General features: G+C 45.2%; 1 long non-coding RNA gene across 1 annotated transcript in view; it reads left to right on the forward strand.

Annotated features, from left to right (window-relative positions):
• LOC114765565 (uncharacterized) overlaps positions 1–16815 on the forward strand; it is a 56275-nt gene that overhangs the window by 409 nt on the left and 39051 nt on the right. The gene's annotated exons all lie outside the window — the stretch shown is intronic.

Here is a 16815-nt window from a genome sequence, read left to right on the forward strand (position 1 = left end):
GTGGAGGTTTATATAATCTATTACACTCAAACGCATTTTAATAATTGCCTTTTTTCATCCATCTTTGATGACGCAATCGCAACAAGAGTGATGATAATGCGTGTTTTCTACTGTACCCCATGTCCAGTACTGTACCCCAGCAGCATTTATAGCGCCTACAGATTTTACAGTTGTTTTTTATTTCCTTTCCCCAGTTTAAAGATCAATGCTGCACTCTCCCACTGATTCTTTACCTTCAACTAAAGACGTATCTGATGCTATAATGTTTGGCACTAGTGGTTTTGCGCTTTGTCAAGGTGCCGTGTGCCTCTATTTAGTGGCAGAAACTGGCAGAATAGTACATAAAATGCATTTAATCCAGTGAGGAAGATGATGTGACAGCACGTAGATATGGCAGATGCCTGCATGTGTGGATTGCGTGCTGAGAGGACGTTCCTACACTGTATTGAGCAGGGTGTGTCTCAATTCTGCTGCTGAATCCTTTAGAGGATGCATTTGAAGACTGGATGTGACAAGGCTGATGGAGTGCTCTTCAGAACATGGCCATTACTCGGAAGAAAAAGTGTTTAAAATGCATGTCATGTTGTGCTCCATTGAAATCATGTGAAATGTGCCCTGGAAGAAATGCAAGGGCCGGCATTTCTACAGATCTCAAGATCTCGCGTGGTCCACGAAGGCCGTATCCTGGCCGCGTTGAGTCGTATGACAGAAATGCAAATTTACCACCCTGTACACTTTGGAGATCTCGCTCATTTAACACAAAATGGAGAGTGGTGGGGCATTACAACAACTGTGCCTGCTATGCTGAGATATGGCTCTCGTAGAATTCAGTTTGACGACCCCAACCGGAAGTGTGTGCTTGTGCTGCACCCTTTACATACCGCTGCACATCTTTCCAGAGTGGGCTGGGAATATTTCAGCCTAGAGGTTGCTAAAGTAAGCGGTTAACTGCTGTCTCTTCCCTCCTTCCAAAAGCAAGCAAACAGGGCGAACAGGCGGCGATAAATTGGCTGCTGCCCCGCCCAGGGTGAGTCTCTGCCCGTTGACTCAGTACAGACAAAGGCTACGGCCAACCATGTTTCTATGCGGATGATAACGTTCGCAAAACGTATTGACTGCATGAATGACGAGGCATGTGATAACAGGCGTTTTGCTGGCAAGAAGCAGCGGGGGGAGTCAGAACTCTCGAGAAGCCATGCACTAGTCTAAATAACAGAAAAAAATTAACAGCCTATCATTTAAGAGGTTTCACTCCCTTTAGTTTTTTTTAGTTCATTTTACTGAATTCGCTGTTTTTTACTTTAAATAGTGGAGTATCCTTTGACAGGCAGAGCTTGTGGTCCATCCCATCACTACATAGGTGTAATAAATAGTTCACATGCTTCTGTGGTGCAACAGGAATGTCAGCTTAACCGCTGCACCACCACTGCCCCTTACATACATACACACACCACCATAAGGGACATTAAAACAATGTCGAGTTTCTCTTGCCGCCACTTAATTTTTCTGGAGCCGTGAAGCTGGGTTTTCTGTGCTTATCCATCCTTCCCAACCATCTGTTGTGCAGACTGCGCAAAGCGTCCCATCTCTCCGCAACATTTTTTACAACCACATGTTGGCAACAACAAACAAAAAAAACCCCTCAGAAGTGGGTCGAGGGTGGAGGTGGCGGCGTCCTAGAAAATGCACCGTCGTTTGCATCGGAAATTCTCGCTGACTGCATCGCGCGCCTTCCACAGTGGGAAGCTCTTCAACACTGTGTCAACTTGTTTGTGGTTGCTAATAACCAGGCTATTCCCTTCTGAGAGACATTAGCACTTGTAAACAAGTTGCTACAGTACGTGGCTGAGCTTTGATGTCGGTTGACTTAGTTTTTCTTACTTCTTTTCAATATTTTATTGACTGCGATCATAATTTCTATATAAAGCGAAGGCATCAGAAGCAAATGAAAATGTATTCATGTTCGGTCGCTCGACAGCTGTGCCGTTTTTCTTTTTTTTTATTTATCCACCCTCACATCTTACACTTGCGACACGACGGACATTTTTAGCGTCCTTGTTTTGTTATTAATAACCTTGAGTAATTTTGCCGCCGGATGTATGCCCTTTGGTTTGGTATTCCTCAGATACAGAGCCAACGTCGCTGCACTGTCGGCCATGGCAGGCCTGCTTTCAGAAAAGCCGCTCGCAGCTCCCTCTTCTGTCTGAAACGGAGAGCTGCTTCTCTGCCAATGTCACATCTGCAGCACTGGTTCTCAATCATGGTCCTGGACGAGCCCCTCGCCACGTTGCCTTAATTGCGGCCCTACCTCAGATGATTATTAATATGCTCATAATTAAGGGAGGAAATGGCAGTTTAAAAAAAATCTTTAAGATCCAGGATCTCTTACACCCTGGATAGTCTTTTTTTTTTTCTTCTCTTTCCCTCCAGTAGATACAGAGCCCATAAGCTCCCCTGCATCATACACATAACTTTATTTTCATTCTTCATGCATCTTCTACTCAGTGTGTTGTGTGTTGTCTGTGAATTAGAGAAATAGATATTCACATTGCATTGAATTGCTGGAGAGAGATGAGTGGCTGGAACCGAAACTCTGACTCTGACATGTGTGTGGGTTGCAACGAGAAGAATCCTCAAATGTAGCGCATATTTAAAAAATTCCCTTGAGAAATTTTTTACAACAATTATGATTTAAAAAGCATGCAGAAGGCTTCTGCATTTTTGATTGATGGCGGCCGCGCTGTCCATTTCTGCTATGATCCAGGCATCAAGCCTATTTGTATCCTTTCCTCCGCATCCGTACACGTACAAACACTAGAGTAGCATCTGTTTGTGGAGGAGTTACTACTTGTGATGATGTCCCTTGGTGGCATCCAGCCATGTACTTATCTCTTGTAAGCTCACGTCTAAACTAATGAATTGTTTGCTCTTTCCGTACCTTTCTGACTAATTGATGTCTGTAGTTGTGGTCCCTGCATAAATCGTGGGGACGTTGGCGTGTCCCTTGACCCCGCAGGGGTGAGAAACCCCCTTGTGGTAGTTCACACCCACTGCAGTGCTGCTTTCCCCCTCCCAGCTGTCTCTGGGCCCTGGGCCCCGGTCCCCGTCTTTTAAAATGGGGATTGGGGGAGGGCGCTCGATTTCATGCCATCTCGTTGTTTTATCTCGGCTCCGAAGGGTTTCTGCCCTCTCTTCCATGTCCCTCGTAGTTGCATTTCATTTTTTTTATTGCTGTAAGGTCATATTTCGACCAGGCAGAGGCGATGGCTCTAGACGCGTATAAATTCACCTTCGACTTCTGAGATTGCGGGTGCAAACATCAAATTGATTCCTCAAAAATGTAAATCATGGTCTTTTCATCAACGCAGCTTTCATCCGCATGCTCAAGAACTGGGATTCAGACTTTGAATCAGTAATATAATAAAGATTTGTGTGCGTGTGTGCGTGCGTGTGAAATACAAATAGGGAGGCTGCTTCCCGTCGATGCTGTTCCACATGCCCTCGGTTCCTTTCCCATTGTAATGCCTTTAATTAAAGTGATTTTATTCACAGGCACACAGCTGGCATCGGCTACTTTCCATTAGGCATCTGAGTGGCCGCCTCGCTGGTGGGAGGACCCGCACTGGGGCCGCTTCCTGGGGAGCACAATGCTAGTTCCATCTCCCCTCAGAGTTCGCCGTGTGTTTTTGAATTTATTAATCATTGATTTTAATGCGCGCCTCTTGACGGCGGCAGCTATCCGTGCGTTAATTAATTCCAGAATTCCTCCTTCTTTCTTTCTTTCTTTTTTTTTTTTTTAAACTACCCCCCCCCCCTCCTCCCTCCCTCCTTCCTCTCTGCAAAATGGCATTTAGAAACAATGCGAGATCGGCCGGGGTTCCCTCTGACCTATAAAGAGAGACGGCGAATGCAAAATGTCAACATTTGCTTTTATTTGTTCTTTACTTTCTTAAAGCGCCGGTGAGGGCGGCGAGTTTCGGGGTGACGGGGAGCGACGACACGACCTGCCATCTGATTCGAACTGTCGGTCTTAAACTCCGAATAAATAAAAAAAAAGGTGCTTTCCCGTCAACAATAGGCAGACGCTGTTTATCCTTTGAGGACTTAAATAAGTACGTTTAAAAATTGCCTTCAGTGAATCGCGCGGATTAAAAAGGAAGATTAGATCTCGCATTTGGCGTGTGGCGGCGGAATTTGAATGGGGCCTCGGATTTGAATGCATTCATAGGAGTACCTGTTTTATTTATTGGAGGGAGAGGGGAAGAAAACACACACACACACACACACACACAGGCAAAACTATTCATCCATTTAAATGAGTGACTGGTCTGCGCGGTGGAAAAGATAAAAAAAAAAGAAGCTGCCACGTAATCCTTATTGACACCGGGGATGCGTAAAGAGCGCTATTCCTAAATCGCTGCCCCGCGAATTGGGCCCTTATCCTTATTTAAGACGCTAAAGATTTCCCGACAGATCGCTGATGTGGCACGTGTTGCCTGGCAGAGGAAGATGAAGAGGAAGGCAGGGTAGGGTTTCTTTTCTTTTCTTTTTTTTTGCATATTATATTATCGAGGGCTTATCGTTTACCTCGAGGAACCCGATGGCACGCAGTTTGGCACCGAGCCTCGCTGCGGCGACAACTGGGAGAGATAATTGTGCGACTCGGGCTGCCGGCGTCGCTGCCTTTAAACTCTCACTCGCAAAAGGGCCACGTCGAACAATGCGGCGGGCCCGGGGTGTGAAGGGTGCTCATTTATCACCCAGCTCCCCGTTATAAATAATGTCCCTCTTCTGGTTAAGGAGCCGCGGATTTTCTTTATTTTTATTTTTTTTTGCTCGGTAGATGTTCGAACTAGATCGCCTAACCTCCCCTGTTCTCTCCTTAAAGTGCTTAAAGCGAACTGACAGGACGGGATTCGAACCTGCAACCTCCTGGTCACGGGGCCGCTTCCTTTACCGCCGCCGCCCCTCCTGCCGCGTCCAGGGGAGGGAGAAGGAGGAGCGGATCCATCGATCAGCCGCGATCGTTCGCACCCCTGCCCCTCATTGTTTTTTTTTGTTTTTTTATCTCGTCTCTCCTTGTTGCCATGGCACCCCCACACCGCGGAGATGATGCCACTTCAGCCCTGTCGCGTAATCATCTCGCGTTCTGCTGGAACGCCCGGATGTTCGAGTCGTGTGATGCAACCGCGACGTTTTTTCGCACCGCCGGACGTTCGTCTCAGACGTCCTCCTCTTAAAAAAAAAAAAAAAAACACACAGTATTATTCATATTTTATCTGTCTGCATGCGTTTCGTTATGTATGTCCTTTTTTCATTTGACTTTGGCCAAGACGGGACGGGAAATCTCATTTTAAGTGGAAGCAGACCAATTTCCATTCCTTCGGTGTATTTTTTAACTCATTACTTTAAACCATCACTTTGCTGGCAGTTCAGCGTCGGGTGAGGGATTACCGCTCATATAAATAGCTGCCATTGATTTGGCAAAAAGACTTCCTCTGTGTCATTATGGAGACAGAAAATCCTAATTTAGAAATCTGAACAAAAAAAAAAAAAAAAAAAAGCCGAGCGTTCAATTCAATTCCGTAATCCTCCATATTGCATGAAATCAGGGGTGTCGCGTTACAATACGCCGTTTAAGTCGACGCCGCGACGGAGACAAAGGTGGCGCCCGCAGCCATCATCATCATCATCATCATCATCACACAACTCAACGTTTCGTTTTTGGAAAACCCCCTTGTACCACCTTCTTCTTATGTGTGTGTGAGTGTGTGTGTGTGAATTTCCATGCTTTTTAATATTATATAAGACAGTGAGCTGCGTGGACGGGCCCTTGGTTAATTAGTGGGGTGGATTTTTCATTCAGGGCAGCCTGCCTAATCACACGTGACTTTGGGATGATGATGATGCGTGCCACAATGGTGGCAGGTTTTTTTTTTTTTCTCTTTTCATTATTATCATCTTCCTCCTTCCTCTCTCTCTCTTTTTATTTGAATATGGACAGCGGCATCTCAGACATCAGCAACTTGCTATTGATTTGGAATCAGAGCAGAGTCGTCGTCCCGGTCGATCGGACCTGACCTATTGTTCGTGTGGTAAAAGAAGACCAAAAAAATAAAATATACAAGGAGCCGGGGGAAAGGATTCTGGCGACTAATTGGGTTGCGGCGCGGTGGATTTAAAAAAAAAAAAAAAAGACACTTCAGCTGTATAAAAAGGAGGTTTTTATGTATTTTTGAACGTGATTTGAGCTACGGTGCTCGGCAGGTCTGCTGAGTGAAGCGCCTGATTTCACAACACCTCTGTCATTATTTATGTATGCATTTTAAATGTATCCAAGCATGCATCTTCAAATTGTATTCCTTCAACTCCGCATGATGTGCTGTAAATATTAATGCTGTGAAATATGCCTGCCAACAGCATGGGTAAGTATAATTTAAAGTTTGTCTGAAATCTGCATTGAATGCCGCTTCTCTCTCTCTCTGTCTCTTGCTCTCCCACCCCCTCCATCATCTGAATAGGGATGTTGGCCTGTTAACCAAGGGGACGGCGGTTTACGGCCCAGCTGAAAACACCAGGCCGTGGTTTCTGACCGGGAAACTCGAATTTATCCCTTGACGCCCCTCCCGTTTCTCTCGTTCTTTAAAAAAAAAAAAGACAAAATATGTAATGGGTGTCTAATAACATTCTTCCTGATGGGCATGTCACATTTGTTCCACATTGTACCAAACTAAACCGATAAATTCTCATTTCCGGACATGCAGATGCATTTAGACTTGGGATCCACTGTAGGATCTGAAGGCCAATTGCCGATATTTCATTAATATATAGAGATTTTTTTTATTTATAGGCCTTTTTTTTATCCACCATGGTAGGAAAATACAAGCTTGTGAGAACCATTACCCCAAATGTAGTTATGATGGTTTCCGAAGTGTCTGAGATCCCTTGTATTGGACAAAATGTTCTTAACTCCCCCTTCCCCCAGCTGCAACACCAAAAATAAGACAAAAACACGGCTCGGTTTTTATCTGCTTTTATCCCCGGCCACACTTCAGCCTTAAAACAACAGTTATAGTATTTTATCCATCTGTAATGCAATGTAGGGAGCCAACCACTTCCTGCATATCATAAGGTATTGAAAGGTAAAATTGAATTAAACTAAAGAGCTTTGAGGAAGGGAGAGTACTCTCATTCTCTCTTTTTGCTGTAAATTGACACTGAAATGGTCCGTCTCGCGCCCTCTCAAACGGATAACTTGCATATTAACTGGCTCACAGCAAATTGTGTCGAAATGGGACAGAATGCAGTAAATTAGATATCTATCGTCTCAGATCGCATTTCCTCTCATCAGTCGCCAGCTTTATTTCCTCCCTCCTGTTGATGGGGTTTATGACGTCGGCTAATAACTCGACCTTGACTCTTTATCCTCTCTGCAAGCGTTACTTAGTTCTACTTGACCAAAGGCAATTGTTGCTCGCAGATAAACGAAGCTTGTAATCTGTAATGCAGAACATCCCACCGCTGACACCTGGGAACTTTTTGAAGTTCTGCTTTTTGTCTGACGTTTTGCTGGAGTATCGGCACGCCTGCATTTGTGAAAGGGACTCTTCTCTCCCCCGGATTGAGACTGTCTGGGAATATTTTTATGCTCCGGAAAAAGAAAAAGCTTTGAATATACATATGATTAATAATTAATTCTATACTTTATTCCCTTTTGAAAGTTATTATGCAGAATTAATATTTCATACGGGTACTAGCCTTACATGACAACTGCGTCGAGACAAAGGATAGTAATAGCGTATAGTCTGACAAGTCTGTAAGGCCGCAGTTTGCGAGTGGGGGGTCTGTAAGCATTATTTTCTGTGTGACTGTTATTTTAATCTTCTAACAGCACTACAGCAGCTAGTCGTGATGCGTAGCAGCTTCAGGTTGTTCACTGAACATTTGTTCACCGCGTTAATTACCAGTACCTGCAACCAACAAGATCTGAAGACATTCCCTGTTCCAGATATAGGTATATTCCCAATTGTCTTTGGAGATAAAGCTATTCACCATAATTGATCTCAGGCAATTGGGAAACTACCCCCTCATTGAAGGGCTTATTATTTTTTTGCCGTAATTTAACAGAGTTGAATTTGTTGCAAATAACAACAACAAAAAATCTGATGTATTCGAGCATTACAATACATCTTCTCCATAACAATTTTGCATTTATCAGGCAGCATTTATCAGACGCCCTTATCCAGAGTGACTTACAATCAGTTAGTACAGGGACAGTCCCCCTGGAGACACTCAGGGTTAAGTGACTTGTTCAGGGACACAATGGTAGTAAGTGGGATTTGAACCTGGGACTGGATTATAGGCAAGTGTCTAACCAACTAGGCTACTACCACCCCAAAACCTAGAGTTAACAAACAGTAAGTAGCACTAATTACTGTCTGTAATTATCGGTAAAGTTATATTTCATCTGAACAAGACTGTTTACTTGATATGCACGATATTAGTTAGGTGTTTTTGAAACCAGTAAATAGGTGTCGATCGGCAGTGCTATGCACACGAGGAAGCACCACTAGATGGAGCTCCTTGTGAAAATGTCAATGAAAGTGAAGTGATTGTCGCTGTGAAACACTGCAGCACAGCACACGGTGACATGTGCCCTGCCTTGTCATGTAGGTTTATTACAGGCCCCTTATGGCCTCCAAAAGTTGTTATTCTGGACAAAGTTACCTGGAAGACTTTCTGAATGAAGCCACACATAAGACTTACGGATTGATGCGTCAGCAATATTATGAAATACCACAATCATAACGTATTTACAGTACGTATCAGTGGTTTTGGGATGTCCTTTATGGCATCCTTTAGCATTTCTGTCTCCAAAAGGTACTGACAGTGGTTAGTGGCATTCTTTGGTACTAGGCAGAAGGAGAAGGAATACGTTTTTCCGTTAGTGAAAGGTGTTTGTCGAGCCTTTGCTGTTGCCAGTGTGATATTTGTTTTGGCCGGTATAAATGCACCACAGATAGCCATTTTGGCTGCTGAGATCTGAAAGTCTCGCTGTCTGTAATGTGGCCGCGCCGGAGCGCCGGCGCAGTTGGGAAGTGTACGGTAGCCCACAGCACTTTCCAGTGGAGTTTCACTCGCTGCCTGTTGATGTTCTTTCCCTTCTCTCTCTCTCTCTCTCTCTCTCTCTCTGGTTTCCTGATGTGCCGCAGAGAGACACAATTATCCACTTCATTTGAGTTGCCGTGGTAATGGTTCGCCCACCCCTCTTGGGGAAATAGGTAGCAGTAATTGTGAATGGTGTAATGAGTGTGGAATCGCGAACGTGCCGAGCGGCGCCATTAGAACCGACCTGCTCCTGACCTCCACCCCGACAACAAGTGAGACCCCAGCCCCCCCCACCCGCGCACCTGAACCGCAGTGGAAATATTTAGCCTGTTTTCATGATCAGTCCTAAAATATTCAGTTTTCTCCTGTTGTCTTGAAATTCCCCTGCTGGTCATTTTCTCATCATCTCCCGTGTCACCCAGGGGTGCTGTGTGTCAGGAAGCCTTTCCCCCTCGTCCCTCCCTCATTCCACCAAAAGACTATTACTGCACCATTTCGCTTGATATACTGTCTCCTGATATATTTTAATACTTCATTAATTGGCTAGGGTGTGATGTAATTACGCATATTATGTGTGGTTAAGTGCAGCTGAAGTTGTCACGTTGCATCCAGGTGATATTGTAATGACAGGGGATAAATAGTGGCGTGCGCCGAGCCTCCTGAGACCGTAACCCGCCACCCTCCCTCCCTCCTCAGCCGGGCCGAGAGAGAGAGAGAGAGCGTCGGAGGGAGAGGGGGGGGTTTGGTGGCGGGGGTCGGACTCGATCTCCCGGCGCCCGCGGCGGTGACACCTCTGCACCTGCGCGGCGACAGGTGAGCGAGGCCCGGCGACGCGCCCCAATTATCAGAAGCGACACGGTGTCAGTGAATTATCTCGCTTTAAAAAGTGTGGAGTGTGGGCGAGCAGCGGGAGACCTGAGAACCTGAGGCAGCATTAATCTGGGCGCCGAGCGGCTGAGGAGCCCCTCTCCTTGCGTGTTTGATGAGCCGCTTATCACGGAGCCCTGCTGCTTCCGAGTGGGGAAGTGTTGGGCTTCCTTTAAAATGCTTTGTATTAATTAGCCCCCTACCCTTGACTTCTTTATTGTAGGCAATGTTGGCGTCCTTTCTGGCTTTTTCTTCTCTCCAATATGTGGGGGTGGGTCTTTATGTTCCTTCGCTGGGCCGGCCCGTGCTCATTTTTTTTACTCTGCCAGGCCTATTACATGGCTGAAGTTTAAATGTGGGTCCAGGAGGCCGGCTTCATCATTAATACATAATTGTAATGACATTTCCTTGATTTTTTTTAAGCACGACAATATGTCAAAGCAAGAAGGTCATTTTTTTTACATTCTTATGATGTATAGGTGCAAATCCTGTTATATTTCGACATGTTCCGTGGAATGGGAATCGGCCCTTGACCTTTGCATGAAAGTTTTAATTTGAGGTTTTTGAGGGAAAGCGAGCGGTGCAGTGAAGACAAGAGAAAGTGATTATAATAATATTAAAAATAATCATTTGTTCATGAAATATGAAGGCACAGCTAGTAAACCGTACGGCTTTTGGCTTGAGTTAAATTGAAAAATACGGTCCGGACCAGAGAGGGCTCCGGACGGCGTCAGGGGTTATAGAGGTAAGCTTGGTGAGCGAGAAGAGAAAGCGAGACACTGTTGATGATGTGGAGAAGGAAACACAGACAGTGTGAGAGAGCGAGAGAGACACACAGAGAGAGGAAGGGAAGACTTTGAGGTAGACATCTGCTGTCCAGCTGAGCCTCTCCCCATTAACCCACCCCAGCACACACCACACATCCCCTCATTTTCGCACACTCTCAGGGGACAGCGCTGCCCCAGGCTGGGGAAGGAAAGAAGATCAGCCAAAGAGAGAGAGAGCGTGCGTGTGTCCCTCACACATACACACAGGGACAGACAGGGGACAGGCAAGGGACAAGCCGAGACGCTTCAAAAACAGGCCGAGAGAGAGTCTGCACGTCCCCTTGAGGTTCCACGCTCGGCCAGCAGGTGGTGCAATTGCCACTGCTTTCCAGGCACCTGTGGGCCTGAACTCCACTCAGATACCAGTGTCGAGCACAGAGGTGAGGGGGAGGACTTGTTGTTTTTTTTTTTTGGGACGTCGGTGGGAATTTGCCATTCGTAGACGGGGCTTACTGTTGACTCAAAGTTTACATGTCACTTTCATTACGGACTGAGCCCAGAGCTTAGATTTTAATGTCGATGCCGTCTCTGAGTCAGAAGTGCGTCGCCGCAGCTCCCCCGCCATATGTGTGTGTGATCAGGGGTGCAGAGCATCATCTAAATGCACGATGCTAAACCGTCGCGTTCTCAACAGGCTGCCATTCCTCCACAGCTAATCTTTCGAATTCGTTCCTCTTTGCCGTCTATTTATTTGCACTATTCTTTTTTTTTTTTTTTCATATCCCCCAACCCCCCCCCCCCCCCCCCCTGCCCTCAAAATTATATAAATTTGCTCAACAATAAAAGCCACCCATTGATCACGAGCTAAAAATATGTCCATAAAAGAAGAAAAAAAAAGAGAGAGAGAGAGAGAGAAAGAACGCTCTGGATTTAAATGTGGTCAGGCACATTATCAGGCTGCGCTCAGTCGAGCAAAAACATTCCATAACCTCAACCTTCTCCGTGACCCCTCCCTGCTTTTAACAACTGCCGACATAGTTTTGTGCTGTTATGTGATCATGCTTGGATGAAATCTGTCAAACAGCTCCCTGAGTTATTAGGCTGTCTGCATCTGACCTTTCCGCAATCAAAGATATATGACTTAAGGGCTCAGATTTGCCATGGCAACGGGTCCAATTTGCCGCCGTGAGAAAAGGTCTAATTGTTGCAGAAATTTAATGATCTAGCGCGACATCAGGGGCTGTGAGATTTTATGAACTGTTTACGCTATAATTTTCTTTTGTTAATGCATTCCCGGCTTAACCCCCTCGCTCCCGGCTGCCTGGAGGAAAGGGCGTCTCTGAAGCTGCTGCTTTATTTTGTTGTGCGTACGTGTGTCTCTTTTACAACGAGGCGTGTGTGTGTGTGTGTGTGTGTGCGCGTGTGTGTGTTTCTGTGCTTTTCACGTGTAGTTAAAACACCCTCAACCTGTTTGCACGGGGCTCACCGTTGAAGGAGGGAGAAAAAGGGCAGTTCTGTCTTTAAGAAAAGCTCCGGCATTATCGGCCTGGCGTCGTAGACGTCAGTAATATATTCTACAAGGTCAAAGACAACTGAGATTAAAATGTCTAATCAGTTAATTTGTTTTATTGAGAAGGACTGGTGTGTGATTGGACACAGAAAGTGGGGGTGAAGGAGAGATAGAGTCGGGGAGGGAGGGAGGATGGATGAGAGACGAGAACAGGGGGGTGGAGATGCTTTTTTGAACGTTTGGTATTTTGACTGTTCATGATGCTGGGAAACGTGGCCACGGCGTTCCGTCATTGAATGCTGATGAAGCCCCGCGTTGTTTTTTACTCCCCATCTTTTCACAGCTTCCTCTTTTTCGTTCCTCTCCCCCCATTTTCTTTCAATCTATGGCACATTCATACAAAGGCTGATTTTATTAGTTTGCTGAAATAGACTTATATTTTATATCTCATTAAATATTCAAAATAAATTCAGCATATTTGAGATGTTCATACATATTCAGTCTCAGTAACAAGGATCAGAATATTTTGATTGAGCCAGTACAGCGTAGACATTTTGAATTTTCTTTTTGTGTGCAGATAATTCCATTCAGGGGAATGAGTTGAATCACAATTGATCTTTGTTTTCTTTTTTCTCCTGCCATCATATGTGAAAGAACACATTTTGTATGGCTTAGGCCCCGTGTGCACAGTTTAGCATAGCCTCATACACTAATACAATTTGATATTTCATTTTTATTCATGTTTTATTGTATTTATTTCCAGAACGTACCTTTTCTTATTGTCGGATGCACCTGAGAAATCTTCCCAAGACTTTGCGCATCTCACACTCTACATCAGTCCGGAAATGTTGTACTTTCCCAAACTGGAATGCACTGTTAGGGATATCCATTCATTATCAGAAACATAATACCTTCTCAAATGTGACATTCGGCACAAAGAAAAGGGGTTTGTTCTTTGTGTCCATGTGCCTGGGAATAGTTAATTGTATGTGTGAGTTAGAACCGGGTAGAGATAGTGTGTGTGTGTGTGTGTGTTGGGTTGAGAGTAAGCTAAATGAGTCTCTCTGAATGTGACCCCCATTAGGTCCAGTAAAGAAGAGCCGTCCGGCACTGTTTGTTTTCCTTAAGTTGCAGGAGTGCCGGCCGGGCCGTGATTTATTAGTGCTCCGCGCCAAATGACCATGATGAAGTGCATTTCCATTTTAAAAGACTTTAGAGCTCAATCTGGAAAAGTTGCGCAGGGCGGAAAACATCACGGGGGCCACGCCGTTGCCCCGCGATTGCAGCTCGAGTAAGACGGCTGAGGAGAGGAGGATGATGGGAGGGTGAGAGAGCGGGAGTGAGAGCGAGAGAGCCGGGCTTGTGCACGCCGATGTTCGCTATTTAATCCCGAGTGCATTTACGGCCAGGATACAGTATGTAAGTCCAGAGATTTAAGAGCAAAAAACATATTTTGCCTATCCAGGCCAAACTTTTGCATCATGCGAGGATTTAATAATGATAAAAAAAAAGCTGTTTTCTTGGTGGACATGGGTGGCAGTCGGAACGCCACCCATGTCAGACATGACAACTTTGCAGCAATCTCACATTTGGGCAGTGCCCATGAAGATCCGTGACATATTTCATTAAACAGGAGCATATCGGTCGCATCCCTAATATGAATATATACTCCATTTATGTGTTTTTTTTTTCATGGAATATTGCATAACTGCTTTGCATGAGGCCCCCATTACCATTTAGTACATTTATTTTTTTTTTGAAAATCAAGTTTTTAAGAGTACATTTCATTCCTTTCTCACGAAGGGTGTTAAAGCCACGCGTGTCATTGCGCACCCCTGCAAGGTGATGTGTGTGCGCGCGCGCGTGAGTGTCCGTTATTTGCGCCGAAGATGATGAAGTGATGGTTAAATGAAAGTACACCTGTCTTTAGGACAAATACGTGGCACTAATTACTTGTCTAACCTAAATCTCCCGGTGCCAGATGTTGCTAAAATATAGCGAGACAGAGACAAATTGCACGGCACCGTTTTAGCTCGCGCACAAATATAGACGTTTTTAAATCATCTTTTCCTTGACCCCGTTGGGAAGTGCTTAGCGCGAGCGCCAGGCGGGTTCAAGATGAATGTAACGATATTGTAGGTATCGCCATAATCTCTGCTTCCTCCAGCGTGTTGATGCCTTAAGCGGGATTACATTCCCATCATTTTTTTTTTCTCCTTCTTCTCCTTCCTCTAATTCAGATTTCTGCTTCACTTTTTCATTTTTTTTCTTTCTTTTTTCTCCCCTTTCTCTTGGAAGGAGAAGATACACCCGGTGGTTTGTACAAAGTGGCGAAGAATTTTGAAGGCGGAGTTGGATTCGCGGAGGGCCCTGAAAAACTTTTAGGTGTACATTACAGTAACTCAATAATAACGCTTTCATAAACGTGCCGCCTGACCCGAGGATACCGGCTCGTACCTGCCAAAGTCGGCCGATAGAGCAATCAAACGCCTGCATTTACCCTCCCCTCCTCTCTCTCTCTCTTTCTTTCTCTCTGCCTCCCGCTTTTATTCCCTCACTGTCCATATTTGAATTACTTGTGAAGGGGAAATTATGTGCGGGCACCGGCTACACCCCGATTCCCTTCCTTAAAGGCCAGGATAATGAGACGGGTATATATTTGCACAGCGTAATATGTGTGTTCCGTGTGACGTTAAGAGACTCTGGCGTCTCTCTGTGCTCGATGCCCTCGGTTGGTGGGAGAAACTTTCGGCTTGCAGAGGTCGGGGAGGTCTTATCTGCACCTCCGCTCTCTTGTCCGACCGGCCTCAATGGTGCCACCCGTGTTTGTGTCGCTATGGTGCATTATGTTGTTTTGGGATAGGTAGAATAAAAAAAATTACATATGTATGTATATATGTATGTTTGTTACTGTCAGATTCATTACTTTACAGAACCCTCGATTTAAACTATTTGCATGCAAGATGTTTACCGGCTAGATCACGTTTAAGATGCCCCATGGAAGGAACATTACAACTATAGGCAGCAGATGGAAATGGGCGTGTCATGCGTTGACAGGATGACATGACCATCAAAAAAAAGTCTGGATGGGTAGTTATTTCCTCCTCTCTGAGACACAGATTACTGGGGTGGTAGTAGCCTTGTGGGTAACACACTCGGCTATGAACCAGCAGACCACAAAGTCACAATGTCAAACCCTACTTCCCACCATTGTGTCCCTGAACAAGACACGTGTGTCTCCAGGGGGGACTGTCCCTGCGCCCTGGATAAGGACATGCCATAAATGGAACTAACAAGCCGTCCTTGTTCATATCTATTTATCTCTGTACATCCAAGACACATAACATTGCCAAACATGCACCGTGTCTTCCGTACGTAAGGAAATCGCGGCCCTTTGCTATAATGGGCGAGCTGGGCTCATACGGTCGGGGGACAGAGCCAATCTGAGATGCACTGATGCAGGGCAGCTCATCCTGCTTTAACATAGGATTTCCTCATTGAAATGTGCAGCACGAGCGCCAGTGTGATATCAGTCATGAACATTCATTCTAATTATTTGTGCAAATGTACTAATTAGTTATCAGGTGCCCCCCCCCCCCTCCACCATCCTGCTCCCAAGCATCCTTTGTATTCAAAATAGGCCGCCCGGCATGGGAATTTTTCAGGCCATCAGCAAATATTTACCAGTTCCATCTCATTACGTCTGGAGTGGCCGTATGTGCTAAAAAGCTGACCGTGAATATCTTAACGGCCAGCACATGTGCTCTAAACTTTGCCTTGACCTTTTCGGCTGGCTGTCCACGCCAGAACAGCGGTCGGGTCCCCTCCCTGGGCACACAGTGTGGATGTTCGCGCCTTTCTCACAGTTAACACTTTGGGGAAACTCTGTGCGCTCACTCCGTTTCCTCGCCCCTGCGCCCTGCGTTGATTCGCCTGCCTTGGACAACAGACACATTTCAGCTTTAGGGGGGCCAGGGGAAAACGCTGACCGTTTTTATTTCTTAGTCTTAGCGATTAGCAAGTTCTGAGGTGTCAATACAATAGTAATGTATGATTTGGACAAACACGAATTGGGGCCATAAGCTCTTTTTTTTGCAATGCATTGATAGTGCTGGTCTGCATTTTTGCTTAAAAAGAAAGTGATTAATCAATAATTAATTTGAAGCCGGCGGATCGACGGAAGTGAAACGATGAAAATATTTCCCATAAATCTGCACTTTATTACCAGCAGGATTGAACGGCTTGCCAATGGGCCTCGTCTGTCATGTTAAGTACGTTGCACGGCCCCTGTGCTCTTGGTCTGAGTTGACACTTTTGAGAAGCCAGACATGTCTTAGTTTACAGCTCGGCATCCTTTGGAACTCCTTGGAGTGTATTTATTAATTGCACTCAGCAGTCCTCATTACAAAGTGTATGGTCGGCGAGATAAGAAAAAAAATAGACTTTCCACCATTCCAAGAGTTCGGTTTAGCGTGAACCATTTGTGCTATCACACCATATTATTTATAAAGTTTAATTTGACATGACAGAATATACATCTTTAAAGAAAAAAAGAAAAAAAAT

This window comes from Denticeps clupeoides, chromosome 16 (genome assembly GCF_900700375.1).
Source record: "Denticeps clupeoides chromosome 16, fDenClu1.1, whole genome shotgun sequence".
Classification (NCBI taxonomy): Eukaryota; Metazoa; Chordata; class Actinopteri; order Clupeiformes; family Denticipitidae; genus Denticeps; species Denticeps clupeoides.